Source organism: Muscardinus avellanarius, assembly GCF_963383645.1.
Source record: "Muscardinus avellanarius genome assembly, chromosome: 7".
Lineage (NCBI taxonomy): Eukaryota > Metazoa > Chordata > Mammalia > Rodentia > Gliridae > Muscardinus > Muscardinus avellanarius.
The window spans coordinates 112,591,646-112,607,112 of NC_137793.1; positions in this window are offsets into that span (position 1 = coordinate 112,591,646).

A 15,467-nucleotide genomic window follows, 5' to 3' on the forward strand; every position below is an offset into this window, starting at 1 on the left:
ACACATGCACTAGCGTGTGTATTGTGTATGGTGTTGGTGTGTGTCCACATATGTGGGGGATGTGCGTACAGAGTGTGTATGTTTGTACAGAGCTAGAGAAAAAACTAAGGAACCGACTTGTGTGATTGTGAGGCTGACAGGTGCAAGTGCTGTGGAGCAGGCCAGTGCGCTGGAGGGAAGCTGCGTTGCAGCTCAAGTCCCAAGGCCATTTTGAGGCAACATTCTCTGGGGAGGGGGGGACACCCCAAACTTTTTCTCTTAAGGCCGTTAGCTTATTGGATGAGGCCCACTCACGTTATGGAGGGAAAGCTGCTTTACTTAAAGTCTATTGACTTAAATGCTAATCTCATGTCTGACCAAAAGAGCTGGTTGGGCACTTAAATATTAATCTTATTTAAAAGACAGCAGCTGTGCATGATGGCACATGTCTTTAATCCCATGCCCCGAGACAGGAGGATCTCAGGTTCAAGGCCAGCCTTGGTAACTTAGTGATGCTTTAAACAACTTGGCGAAACCCAGTTTCAAAATTAAAAATTAAAAATATGGCTGGAGGTGTAGCTCAGAAACAGAACACCCCTAAATTCAACCTCTAGTAGCAAAAAATAAAACAGACACACATAGACTGATGTTTAACCGAATTTGTGGTAATGTGGCATCTCCAAGTGAACACATAAATTAACCATCAGGAGGTCCATCGCTGGAGTTTAAGGAGATGGTGATGTTTGTTCCACACAGAGTATATGTGTGCACGGCAGGAGAGACCCCAGAAACCCATGTGAGAGAAGCCTCAGTTACTAAATTCCCAAATGGGACGAACAAACACATTTCACAACGCATCTGTTCCTTCTGTGTCTTCAATCACTTCCAGCCAAGGAGCGACTCTGCTCTTACAGAGTTCTCTTCATGTCCCAAGCTTTGTTCTATGTCCACCTCTTTCTCCTCTATTTTTATCTTAGCAATGCCCCTGATGAAATGGGAATGTAAGCACTTCAAAAGGAAGAAAACACAAGAGGAGTCCAAAGGGAACACCATGGGAATGGACCAGCTGCCTCACACATGTGGCCGTCAGCTGGAGAAGACAGTAGTGAAGTGATGGCAGCTGGTCCAGGTCCAAGGCATGGCACTGGCCCACTACTCTCCAGTGACAGAGGAAATGGCAAATGTAAACCACATGATGGCCGGCATGGTGGCACATGCTTGTATTCCCAGTACTTGAGAGGCTGAGACAGGATCGCAGGTTCACAGACAGTCTCAGCTACTTAGAAAGGCCCTCTCCAACTGACTGAGACCCTGTTTCCAAATAAAGATTTAAAAGGGGGGGACTGGGAGTGTAGCTTGGAGGTAGAACACTCCTGGGTTCAATCCTCAGACCACATAAGAAAAAAAAAAAATAAGTAAAAATAGCCGGGTGTGGTGGCGCACGCTTGTAATCCCCACGCTTGGGAGGCAGAGACAGGAGGATCATGCAGGTTCGAAGCCAGTCGCGCGCACTGGCTTAGGAGACCCTGTTTCCAAATAGAAATGTAAAAATAGGTCTGGGAGTGTAGCCCGGAGGTAGAAGGGCTTCCAGGAACCCCAGTACCACCAAAAAAAAAAAAGTAAAAATAAATAAATAACTACACCAAATGATTACTGAACACCAGAATGCATCCTTGTGCTTACTTATATATTTATGAGCAAACCAGTTTGGTTCAGCTGTGCTGGTGCAGCAGGGAAGAAACCCACCAGGGAGAGTTAATATGGCTAAGGAAAGTAAAAGGTCTCACACACCTGCGGAAATTTCCTTAACTTTGAAAGCGTTTATTGCATGCCTATCATAGTCAAGGCCCTGGCTTAGGTGCAGGTAGTGGTGACGGGTTGGGGTACAGAAAGATTGAGATGGGTAGACCAGGGCCTCTACATTTGTAATTATGATCTAGAAGGAAGAATAAAATCAGTACACCATACAAGGCAAAATGTACCCAGTAATCCCAGAATAGACGCATTGTGGAGTTTATTCACCAAAATGTCTCTTTTGTACTTCTAGAAGAAGAGGCTGGGCAGCCAACACCCATTACTCTGAAATGATTTGCACAATGGCTAAAAACCTTGGGTATATCTCAGCTTATTTTGGAAACAGTCTCCAGCTCTAAGAGCAAAACCTTCTTCCCTTTTCTGGTTTTGGCCTTCCAGACTTAGGTCTTCAGTGGGACCTTAGAACTCTGTGGTGGCCTGCAGCCAGCAGGGCACCGGACACTGCGAATCCTTCCAGCTGCGCCTGCCTCCCAGGAGCCCAGCCCTAAATAACCCTTAAACGCTATGGACACTCTGCCTGCCTTCCAATATTGGCCGATCTTGGTTGTTGTTTGTTTTTGCCAGATACTATCTAACTTGTGGGTTTTGGCCTTTCGTGTGCTAACTTTCAGTTTGACTGTTTGTTCACTCAATATAATTATCTCCAGTTCCATGTACTTTCCAGCAAATGACACAATTTTGTTCTTCTTTATGGCTGACTAGAGTGTGTGTGTGTGTGTGTGTGTGTGTGTGTGTGTGTGTACAGTACATTTTCATTATCCATTTATCTGTTGATGGAAACCTAGACTGGTTCCATAATATGGCTACTGTTGAATTCAATTGTGCTGAGATAAACATGGCTATGCATGTATGTCTTAATTCTTTTAATTAAATACCAAGACATCATATAGCTGGATCATATGTTGGTTCTAGTCTTAGTTTTTTGGTGGGAATCTCCATACTGATATCCACAGTGGCTGTACCAATTTATATCTGATGAAATCCCAATTGTCACTTTTTGCCATTGTTTCCCAGCTATTAGAATCCTATCCAGGAATTTGTTGCCTGTGTCTATATGTTAAAGTGTTTGTTTTCTTCTAACAGTTGCAACATTTCTAGGCTTATACCTAGATATTTTACCTATTTTAGGTTGACTTTTTACAGGGTAGGAGATAAGAGGGTCTAGTTTCATTCCTTTATCCAGTCTTTCCAGTATCATTTACTAAAGAAGCCATCTTTTCTCCACCATATATTTTGGCACCTTTGTCAAGAATCAGACTACTCTAGTTGTGCGGGTTTGTTTCTGTGCCTTCTGTTTGTCCCACAGTCCATGTGTCTATTTTTATTCCATGCTCTTTTCATTGTTATGGCTCTGTGGTATAACCTGAGGTTGGAGATGGGGAGGCCTCTGCTTTTGCTTCTATGCCCAGGATTGCTTTGGATATTCTAGGCATTTTGTTCTTCCAAGTGAATTTTAAGCTTTTTTTTAGTTTGTGAAAAATGTCATTGATACTTTGATGTGAGTTGCAGTGAATTTATAGATCACTTTTCGTAGTATGGCCATTTTAATAATATTAATTTTTCCTATCCATGAACATCAAAGTTTGTTTCAGTCTCTGGTGTCTTCTTCAATTTGTTTTCTCCGGATTCTGTGATTTTCCTTGCAGAGGTATTTTACTTTCGTGGTTGGTTAGATTTAGTTCTAGGTTTTTGTTTTGTTTTTGAAGCTATGGTGAATGAAACTGTTTTCTGGATTTCTTTCTCAGTGGATTCATTATTGGTATAGATAAGCTATATCAATACAGTATGACTTTTGTATGTTGATTTTGTGTCCTGCTACTTTAACGATTTTGTTTATCAGTTTTAAAAATCTTTTGGTGAATCCATTAGAGTCTTCTAATGGATTAGAAGCACAGAATCCTATTATCAGCAAATAGGGATAATTTGACTTCTTCCTTTTCTATTTGTATCCCTTTTATTTCCCTTGTATAATTGCTCTGGCTAGCTGGCTCAGTGGCAGAACAGCTTGGCAGCAGAGTTTTAGGGCAGAGGAGGAAAAGTGACAGTTGGCTCATGACAATAGGAGGAAATAAAGGGGTGTGGAGTGACCAGAGGCAGTCACGGTTATGGCCAAGCACCTGGACAGAAGCCTGTCCCGAGACACATACCCTGAGGTATCCACGCCCTCTAGTCATGTCTCGCCTTTGAACCTGGCAGCATTGCCTACACATGAGATTTGGAGTGACATTTCAAATATAAACCATAACAGGGACTCTTCTGAAAATTTATATTCCAATACATTGGAAAATCTGGAATAAATGAAGAGATTTATAGACACATATGACCAACCAAACCTGAACTGGGAGGAGATACAAAACCTAAACACACCAATAACAAGCAGTCAGATTGAAACAAAAATAATAAAAAGAACCTCCCAACAAAGAAAAGCCAGAACCAGATGGATTTACAGCTGAATGCTACCAGATCTTTAAAGAACTAACTCCGGCATCCTTCAGATTATTCCGTGAAGTAGAAAGAAGGGAACACTCTCTGAGACCATCAAAAGTCTTGAAAATTGTGACCTCTATATAAACTTTTCTTTCTCTAAATTGTGTCTGTCAGATACTTGGATCACAGCAAGGAAACAGCTCATTAAAACAGATAAGATGATAATTTGGATTTCAGATCTCTTATAATGTTTCCATTTCTTTTTCTTTCTTTCTTTTTGATACTGGGGATTGAACCCAGGGACATTCTACTTCTGAGATACACCTCCAGTCCTATTTTTATTTATTATTTTGAAATAGGGTCTCATGAGCACCTCACGCCTTACTAAGTCTGTCCTCAAACCTGAGATCCTCCTGTCTCGGCCTCCCAAGTACTGGGATTACAAGCATGTACCTTACCTTGTCCATTTTTGCACCTGTTAATTTGGGTTCATTCTCTCTGTCGCTCTCGCTCTTGCTCTCACTCTTGCTCTCTCTATTTTTCTCCATCTCTCCCTCCCTCCCTCTCCCTCTCCCTCTCTCCTTTACTCTCTCTTGGTAGTTTATCTAAGTCTATCTTGTTTCTCTTCAAAGGGCCAGCTTATCATTTTGTAATTCCTCTGTAGCAAATTGTTTTTTTTTTATAAAGAAATAAAGTCTATTTAGCTCACAGTTCTAGAGATTTGAGAGAATGGTGACAGCGTGAGCTCAGCCCTGTTGGAAATCTCATGGCAAATAACATCTCAATGATGTGAGTGTATGTGGGATGAGGGGTTTCGATCACAAAAAGCCAAAGAGGCTGAAGAGTGGTCATATCTGTTCTTTTATAACAACCCGCTATCTAGAACAAACTAGAATTCCTGAGAACCCTTCCAAGGGGCACACCACCAGTGACGTAAGACCTCCCTCAAAGACCCACCTCCTACATGTCCTACCACATCTACATAGCCACGCCGAGGTCTCAGAATCTAATACATACTTTTTTTTAATTGTTAAGTTTCAATTTCCTTAATCTCACCTCTGAGTTGATTATTTCTTTCCCTTTACTGGTTTTGGTTTTGGTTTGTTATTGTTTCTGTGAGGTGAGACTCGTGATTAGGTCATTCATTCAAAACCTATTTTTTAAAATGCAGCACTCATGGCTATGAACTTCCCTCTTAGAACGGCCTCTATTTACCCCACGGATGCTAGTATGATGTATTTCCATCTTCATTGAATTCTGAGTCCCCCCTTCTAATTTCTTCAGTAACTCACTGGTGCTTCACAAGTCTGTTTGTTCTCTATACATGTGTATGTTTTCTCAGACTCTAAAATGAAGTTCTAAGCACATAGAATCTCAGAATGAAAAGGAGTTAAAGGTCAACTGTCCAAACTCATTGCATGTTCCAAGCACACAGAATCTTAGACTGGAAAGGCTTTAAAGGTCATACTGTCCAAACTCATTTCATAAGAGTCTGTGAATCAAGCTGCCTTCCTCTGGGTGAGTCTGGATGTGTGGCATTTGGGGCATGTTGATAATTTTTTAAAATGTCTACACATTGTGTGTGTGTGTGTGTGTGTGTGTGTGTGTGTGTGTTGCTGGAATCGAACCACTCAGGGGCATTCTACCACTGAGCTATACTCCAGACTTATTTTATTTTGTTTTTTATTTTTGGTGGAAGGGGATGGAACTCTTCTACCTCCAGGCTACGCTCCCAGACCTATTTTACATTTTATTTGAAAACAGGCTTCAAACCTATGCGATCCTCCTGTCTCCGCCTCCCAAGCACGGGATTACAAGCGTGCGCCACCACGCCCGGCTTCAGCCTTGTTTTATTTTGAAACAGGGTATTACTAAATTATTATGCACTGGCCTTGAACCTGTAATCCTCCTGTCTCAGCCTCCAAAGTACCAGAATTACAGGCGTGTACCACCAGGCCTGGTTCTACACATTATTTTGACTGACTTTCACTTCTGGTGGTGCGGCAGTGAGAGGGTAAAGTATAGCAGATAGAGATGTAGGGTAAACGTAAAGGAGGACTAGCTAAGGATTAAAGACACCCACGGAGACGGGCAATTATGACCAAGTCCTCCCTCAAACTTTACGAAAAGAAGCCTCATCTGGGCTAAGAAATCATGTTTCCATTGGGAGACATGGATATGCCATTAAAAATCCTAGACTATTCCAACCTGAACTTTCTCATCTTTTAGGCTCGAATGTCTTCTCTTAAACATTTTTAGGAAACCTGGCATAAAAGTAACATATGCAAAAATGATTCCAAGTAATGTCATAAGCTCCAAGGGACCATTCTACTTGCACCATGGCTACATTTTGGCTTTTGCTGTGAAAAGCTTTTCCCTTTATGCTAATTTGGAAATGACTAACCACACGGCATAAACCAACCAACTTCCAGAGCTACTCTTCTCCCCGCCAAAGAATACAGCTTGAGCCGCATGGACTTTTCTTCCCCGGTTTAAGGGTAGGATGTGGTGAGAGCAGTGTGGACGGTGTGTGTGAATCGGGAGGAGGACGTTGCTGGGCCAGCGGGAATCTTCCTCCTGCCTTCTGACTTGGACAGGTCATGGCCATGTAGGAGGGGAAGCCTTCTCTCCCCTGAAGTAGGTACAGATGCAAAGAAGGCCAAAACTGGTTGCAGGAGCTGCTGGCATGGCAGGGAAAAGCTGTTTACTTGGTAAGGAGACACTGGAGCAGGGAGCAGAATGTGAGTTGGGGAACCCCTGCCCTGCGGATTGCATTCAGTGCTGTAGGAGATTGTGTAACAGAGGTTTCATCAGCACACCGGGTATTCTCCTCCCACGACATGAGTCTGAACTTGAAAAAAATTGTAGGTGATACATTTTGGGAACATGAATTTCAAAAGTATTTATCTTAGTATTAGAAGAGGGAGGGTAGGGTGCTTGCTTAGCATGTTTGAGGCCCTGGGTATGATCCCCAGAACTGCAGAAAGAAAGGAGAGAGGAAGAGGGGAGGGGGGGAGAGGGGGGGAAGAGAGAGAGAAAGAAAGAAAGAGAGGGAGGGAGAGAGGGGGAGAGAGAGAGAGAGAGAGAGAGAGAGAGAGAGAGAGAGAGAAGAGATATAAAGTGATGGTTGATATAATTAAAAGAATGTAAACCTTTTAGTATCAACCCGTACTCCCCACACTTGGGAGGCAGAGACAGGAGGTTCGAGACAGCTGGTTCGAAGCCAGCTGCGCTGCACTGGCTTAAGAGACCCTGTTTCCAAATTTAAAAAAAGTATAAAATAGGTCTGAGAGTGTAGCCTAGAGGTAGAAGGGTTTCCAGGAACCCCAGTACCACACACACAAAAATACTTCTGTTGAAAAGCTCCAAGTTTATTTATGGCTAGGCCTTAAGGAGGCAGTTGGAAATAAAGGGAAGAAGCGGGCAAGACAACTTGAGACTGGCTAGTAAACGTATCATAGCCAGGCGTATGCCATCAGGGCCACCAGGTATATTTCAGTGTCTTTGTTTTTGGTCTGGAGACCCTTGTGCTGGCATTATCGAAGGGTTCCAGGTGACGTTAGTGTGTCATCACAGTTAAGATGGATGCATCAGGAGCAGTAGTTCTTAAAGCTAAACATCATCAACCATCACTTGTGAATTCGCTAAAAGGCAAATTATTGTGTCCCATGGTAGATCTATCAGGGTGGACCAGCAGCCTGTGTTGGAACAAGGCAGTTTCACTGTGGGCTGAAGTCTGAGAAACCGCGTCAGGGTCATCAGCAGCAATGCTGCCAGCTCTCAGGCGCTCAGCCACAGGGACCCCATTTCATGCTCCTCAGTTCAACCCCTAGTGCCACAAAGAAGTCTTTCTTTCTCAGACTTTACCTGCAATTAGATTGGATGATCTATTTGAGAAGTCAACACAATCAGCATCTTCTAAATTGTAAAAACATCAGTAAGGAAAGGAAGCTTTCTATTGTGCCCAGTGCAGGCGGCAGACTGCCAATAATATTTCAAAGCAAGCTCAACTGGTGCGAGCTAGGAAGCTGAGCTTCCACACAGACACATGATTTGTGTATTCCTAATTCCTGGAAATGGAAGCAGCTGCAGCCACTGTGCTCCTTTCCCACAATTAGTACCTCTGCTTTATAGCCAAAGTAATGCTTTCCACATGTGATAATAAGCGCACCATCTATTTCCATACTCGAGCTTAAAAAAAACTCAAGACTTTCCCAGGCCCAAAGGCTGAAGATCGAAACCCCCAGCATGGCTCAGGGGCCCACACCTTCTGGCCCTGACCTGCTCCTCCATCCTTGGGTCACAGGATTCCCCCTGGTGAGTTCTCTGTCCTGTACACACCCAACCTGTCCTGCCAAACTCTTCCCATACTCTGCCCTTTGTTTTGGTCTGTTCAATTCCTGTTTGTCCTTTAATTCTCAGTGCAGTCATTACCTCAACAAGGGATCCTTCTGTGGCCCCTTCTCCCACTCCAAACAGATAGTGCCCCTCTTCTCCGTATGAAGAGCACCACACTTTCTCCTGGGAGCACCTCTCCTACTCAGGATCTTGCATTATCTCGGAGGCTCACTGAGTAATGTCTTTCCCCACCACTGGGTCGGCTCCGTGTAGACAAGCTCTCCTTGTGTCCCTAGTGTGACTTCAGCGCGGGACTTGGCATGTAGCAAGGACTCGAGTGTGACTTTAATGAGTGGACCCACAGGTGGGGGCTCGGTCTTGGCTACATCCCTAGGACTTCATTCTACTTAAGTGTTTGGCAGTATCACTGAATTGCCTCACACAGTCCACGTTCCCTTCTCCAAAGTGGAGACAGTCCTACAGGAAAGGAAAGAAGACCCTGAAAAGTCCTGGTGTCTTTGTGTATTGCCCCAGTCTGGGTCTTCAGATTGGCCTGTGGGAGAAAGCTGAACTAGAAGTCAGGTGTTTTTCTTGGCTACAGCTGTCTCACCTTAGCATGTGCACACTCGTTTTGCCATAGTGGATTGGTTGTGAACCTTAAGCTGCTTTCTGGCACCATATTAGCAGGACCTGCCCATCCGTTTCTCTCACTTGTTCTGACAAGCTTAGAACTTTCACATACCAAAGATCCCAAAAAGTCAAAATAGACACACTGTGGAGGTGTTCGTATGAGAGCGAAGCTTGGGCCAAAGTGGCCAGTGACGTCAGATGTCCTGGCAGCCCAATCTGGCTGGGGACGGTCCTGATGAGTCACGCTCCAGGGAGCAGGAGCACCCAGGGGGTGCTCAGCTTTGTCAGATAAAGACAGGTTGCAAAAGAAAAACAAACTTCTATTTTGGAAGTATGAGAGGAAAATAACTTTGAAGCAAAAAATACGTCCAGTTACATTTTTCATTTAAAAAGAAGACCTAATAAAAACTAATCTCAGGCATACAGAGCCCGTTTCCTCATCAACATATTACCTTGAATGCATTGTTAGAAAGAAAAACTTCTAAATAATGGCAACAGACCCGGGAACTGCTATAAGGAATTAAAAAACAAGGGGATTAAATGTCTCAGTGAAGTTTCTTTTCTTTTCAAATGTAGAACCAATGAAAAGCAAAAAGGGAAATATGTAATTTAGAACCAATATTTAGACAACAAGAATGCATGAATATGAAGACAAAACATAGTCACACATGTCTTAATGGCAAGATAAAAGCATTGCTCCATTTTTAGACAACTGATAGGGCATGTGAGCATAAGTATGGATCTTGTAAGAAAATATAGAAAAGTCTTTAACTTTTAAAATTATAGAAGAAAACTATGGAAAGCAGAGAGAAGAATAAGAGAATTAGAGGAAGCTATGAGAAATGAATAAAAGTAAACTCCCTGGGTTGCCCAAAAGTGGTGGATCGGGCTCTGACAGAAGCCTGGGTAAAAGGCAGAGTGAAAAGATACTTTTTGGGGGAGACAATAGCCTCATTATTCACATAGCCTCAGATATTCACCTTTTTCTTTCTGATCATGGTAAAGCTGAGAGGTCTCAACTAGTGTTCTCATTCAAGCACTGTGTAATCAAGGAAGCTATTGGAAAAATAGGGATTTTGTTTCCTCTTTCCTGAGCTCCAGGCAAGTACTTGGAAGTCTGTACAACCTTCAAATTTCAAAATAGAAGACTAGATAACCCTCCCAAATCCCATTACTTAAGTGTGATGAAAATAGTATCTTTTATGGAGTCTCTTTCCTATTCTACAAAACAAGAGTAAGTTAGTTATTTGAAATGCACAGCAGCCATAATTGTCAACTGAGTACAAAATTATGGACCCCAAAATCCTAAGACACAAAAAATCCTTGAGCCCTTCTAAAATGTATGCCACCACGCCCAGCAAGGTAATTGAATTCTAGTCATTGGACATTTTGAAGACAACCTGGACAACTAGAATATTGATTAGATGGAAGAAGATACGAAAAAATTACTGTCCATTCCCAGTACTGCAAAATAATTCAATTTTATTTGACTTAGAATAATTCCATGCCTTTCCTTCCTTCTTTTTTTCCTTTCTCCCTTTCTTTCTCTCTCTCTCATTCTTTTTTCTCTATCTCTCCCATGGCCTTCTTCCTTCTTTCCTTCCTTTGTCTCTGTTTCTTTCACTCTTTCTTTCTTTCCTTCTTTCTTTCTCTTTCTCTCTCTCCTATGCCTCTTTCTTTCTTTCTTTCTTTCTTTCTTTCTTTCTTTCTTTCTTTTCTCTTTCTCTCTCCTATGCCTTTCCTTCCTTTGTCCTTCCTTCCTTTCTCACTTCCTTCCTTTCTCTCTCTCTCTTCTTCCCTTCCTCTCTTCCTTTCTTTCTGTACTTGGAGGTTGTTTCCAGGTAATTTGCTCTGTAGAACGTCCCACATTCTGAATTTGCCTGGGTATTTTTGTGATGATGTTTTAAGTTGTTTCTCTAAACCTATCCATCCTATAAAATGAAAATTTAGTTTAACTAGCCTTGAAATGTTACATCACCCTGCCTGTTTCCTTGAGAGAAGCAAAGAACTGAGTTTTACTAGAGGACATCCTTTTCTTCTCCCTCTCCTTTTTCTTTATCAAAAAGTTATTTCTGAACTCACGTCTCTCTTTTCCTCCAGGTCTCTTCTGCCCTTCAATTCTGCATCCCTATGTAAAAGCCTGATCATCTTTTATTCAGGGATGTTTTAAGGGTGTGTGTGTGTGTGTGTGTGTTAAGGTGTACTGAACCCAGGGCCTTCTGGATGTCAGGCAAGCACTCTACCACTGAGCTTTTGCCCAAACCTTTAGGGAGGCTTTCAAATAAGAGAGAAAATAAACTCTAGAAGCCTTCTTTTCATTAATGACTTATTTTTACTTTAACTCCTACCTTTTATAATATTGTCTTTATAATATATCAGTGACTTCTGCAAGGATGACTCTATGGTCTTAGAGTTTGAAAGTTGCTCAAAGTCTCCTTAGTTCAAATTCCATGACTTGCCCTTCCTTCCTTCCTTCCTTCCTTCCTTCCTTCCTTCCTTCCTTCCTTTCTACCTGCATTCAATACACTGCCAGTCGCAAAAAGAAGAAAAATAATTAAGTTATAGTTCCCCTTCTTGATGTTCAAAGTTGAATTGAGAAGTAGAAATGTTAATAATCACCATTCCATTCATGAAAACTTTCCTGACTCCCTCATTTGCAGTCACAACAGACTGACTTTCCCCTTTGGCTTCCTACAGCGCTCTGTACATACACTCAGTGTTGTGTTTTGTTGTGTTTACCTCGCAGTGCGGTGGCTATTCATTCTTTTTCACATTTTTTCCTTGAGTTCTTTGAGATTTTGCATCTCCATGTCTCTAGCACCCAGCATCGATCCTTGAAACATAATGGGTGACCAATAAATGACTGATAAGACAAGGAAATTTTAGATGTTGGCTTATGAGAGAGGTATGAGCCTCGTGGTGTTAAATATTGAGAGGGTGATGTTGTATTGGGGTCTAACGGATGAAAAGGTGAAGATGAGAGTGAAGATGTGACAGGGAGGGTCTGCATGTAGAGAGTCTTCCAGGTCCCAGGGAGCACAGCGAGGGGCGAGCTACCACAGGGAGAGGAGGTGGGGTTAGACTTTGAAGGATCCTGATGGCTAAGTCAAAAGTATTTGGATTCTATCTAGAAACAACAAGGGGAAAATAGAAGCTTTTTAAGATAAGAAACAACACAATCACTTATTTTTCAGTGTGCTTATTTAGTATCAGTTGGAATAGAGGGAACTGGTGATAAGGAAGAGAAACAAAGAAAGAAAACTTGACAGATGCAGTGACTTGTCCAATGTCATGGCGGTAGCCAGCCACACTCCGGTTCCTACAAACACAGAGCCAAGCCAGGCCCTGTTTAAGATGCTCAAAATACAGCTCAGAAGGGGGCGGGAAGAGAGAAACCAGAGTTACTCCAAATGAAACCATGGAGGGGGAAGAAATTCAGCTGGGGAAAAAAACAACCCAAGGATTATTTGGTAGTCTGAATGGGAAAGAAGCACGCTAAATGTGGGCTGAAAAAGAAAAAGGCACAGACAAATTGCTGTGTGTGTATCCAGAAAATAGAGCTGCCCAGATAATCAGGGGCTAGTTTGTACATGGCTCCTAAATTAGTGCTATATATAAAATTATTTACATCTACAACTCTGTCCTGGCTACCATAAGTAGTTTATTTACTTGTCACTCTGTCTAGAGAGATAAGGGCTAGTGAGTCAGCTAGTTGATTACTTTAAAACCACATACATCATAAAGGACTGTTTCCTGGCTATGTTCTGGTCAGATATAGATAGGCCTTGTTTTCTGGGGGAAAAAAGACTAAACTATCCTAGTATTTCTCATGTTACCACAAATGAAACTGCAGTTGAAACGCACTGATAGGTGGATAGGGAGGGTCAAGGAGTAAAGCATGCTAAGACAGACTCCAAGGAGCTCCCTGGTGGCGCCCTGTAGACACACATATCTCTGTCCGATGACATATGAAACTTCGTGCCACATGTAACCAATTCCCACCCAGAGGGAGAGGCGTGCTGTGGAGGAAATTCGCCTTCAGGCTTGCTTCCCATAGCTCCTCACACAAGCACTTTGAGTACCGACAGAGATCAGTTACCATCCTTTTTATATCATTTGGTCCAGGAACTGGGGAGGGAGAGAGCCAAGCTGTAAGACTGTTCCTTGGGGACCTAAATCTAACCCATAGCTTTCAAATGAAACTAAAAGACTACTGGCTATAACTTCTATTTATCCTCTCTCTCTGCTAGTTTGTTTGAGTTTTCTCTTTTCTCTATTTCTGAAATTTTATGTCCGGTTGGGCCTTGAAAATGAGTGGTTCAAGAAATTAGAACATGTGAAGAACTGTTTTAAACATTCTCTCGCCCCGTTACATTCACTCAATGAATCCATCGATTCAATAAACCCCTAACTCATTCATTTAGTCTTTCATTATTTCAACAGATACTTAGAGAATGCCCATTATGTGCTAGGCACTGCTCTAGGCATTAGAGATACATCAAACAACCACACTTCTCTGTCTTAATATAACTTAACTTTAAATAATAAACACATAGATGCAAAAAGTGTAGAACATTTAGAAAGATACTAAATACCATGGAGAAAAGAAATGCAGTAGGAAGGAGGGACTGAAACTGCAAGCAGTGGAAGAAAAGAGAAGGTAAGAATTGCAGCTCAAATACGGTGCCCAGAGGGCGCTGGAAGTGTGGCGTTTGTGTAGCTGTGTAAGATCGCCTTTCTCATATTAAAGTTGGCCTTTCCTCTTCCCAAGGAAGTTTTGCAGCCAGCACCATTCTCAACCTTTTCAGGTCTTCCGAGAATGCTTTTGGCCATGGAAGTCCTTCCATCAAAAAGATGGACTGCTGGACCAAACCAAGAGCTAGCCAAACCAAGCCCTTCATCTTGGCTTAGAAGAGTTGAATTGTTTTAAAATCTCTATATCTCCTGTTAGGAAGAATCTACAAGGGAATTCTCAAAATATCATTCTCCCTAGTTTCTGGCTTCTTTATACGACTTCCCTTTTCTTCCTCTAGTCTATATCTATATCTACACAGCCACAATTATCTTTAGAATTCAGGGAGCTGCCTGGCTTTTGTTTGGATTTCTTAGGAAACTGAGCAAGGGTACATAGAGCTGGTAGTGTTTGAGCTTGTCCCCTTACCAGGCCCCATGTTGAGTGCCTACATATGTAGCAAAATTCACAACAACCTTAATAGGAAAGTGCTGGCATCGTTCAACTTCACAGATGAGGAACTCAAGGTCTAAAGAGGTTACGTAACGTGTTTGCAGTCATAGAACTAGCGTATTGAAGCCGGAACATGAGCCCACACAATGTGTTCTGGTGCCCACTCAATGTCCAGGAGTCTTCAGTGTTCTCAGCTGGCTGGTGCCAAACCCAGTTTTAACTGTGTTTTGTAAGGTGACAAGTGCTGGAGTCAAAATATCTTAAATCATGCTTTCTTTTAGTAGTTCACACAGCATCTAATATTTCTTTTCCATCAGCATCTTCCTTTCCCCAAAGGAGGAAAATTCAGCAATCAACAATAAATTGAAATTTAAATACATGTATATCATGGTCTTTACTGAAGCCCATTGTAATTATGAAGGGAGGGAGGACAAATACAACTGAAAGAACAAGAGATTCCTGGCTTTGACCATCCCACAGGTAACCATAAAAACAACAACAAAAAGTTCTATACACTTGTTTCACTGTCATTATCTCCCTCTTACTCACACACTCTTGATAAGTATTGTGGACACAGATATAACTGCTGTATCTGTTAATAATTATAATACTTAATTATAATCTGTTAATAATTATAATACTGTTAATAAAATTATAATCCACATTTCACTTTCCTTCCATACACTCTTTTGCAGGTCTTCAATTCTGATCAATGAAATGTCTGGTTAAGAAAGGGTTTGCTTTTTATTGTCCTCAGTTTTCTAAATTTAAAAGACAAGTTTTGAGAAATAAAATCTTTAGAGAGTGAAGGGAAACCAAAATTGGAATTTATTTTGATGAAATGAAGAATACTTTCCTTCTGGGAGCAATACAACATAACTTTCCAGAGACCCAGGCATTTGGTTCATATTGATTATGACCCAGTTACGCCCTTAGTTAATGTATATTGGTCTGCAATCATTTGTTTTATTGCAGTAAAATGCAGGTAAGGAAGAATTTACCAACTTAATTATTTCTAAGTGTACAGCCCTCATAACTATGTATTTGAGTGTGAAATCAAGGCGTGGAGAGACTTACCTTTACAAGAGTGTAT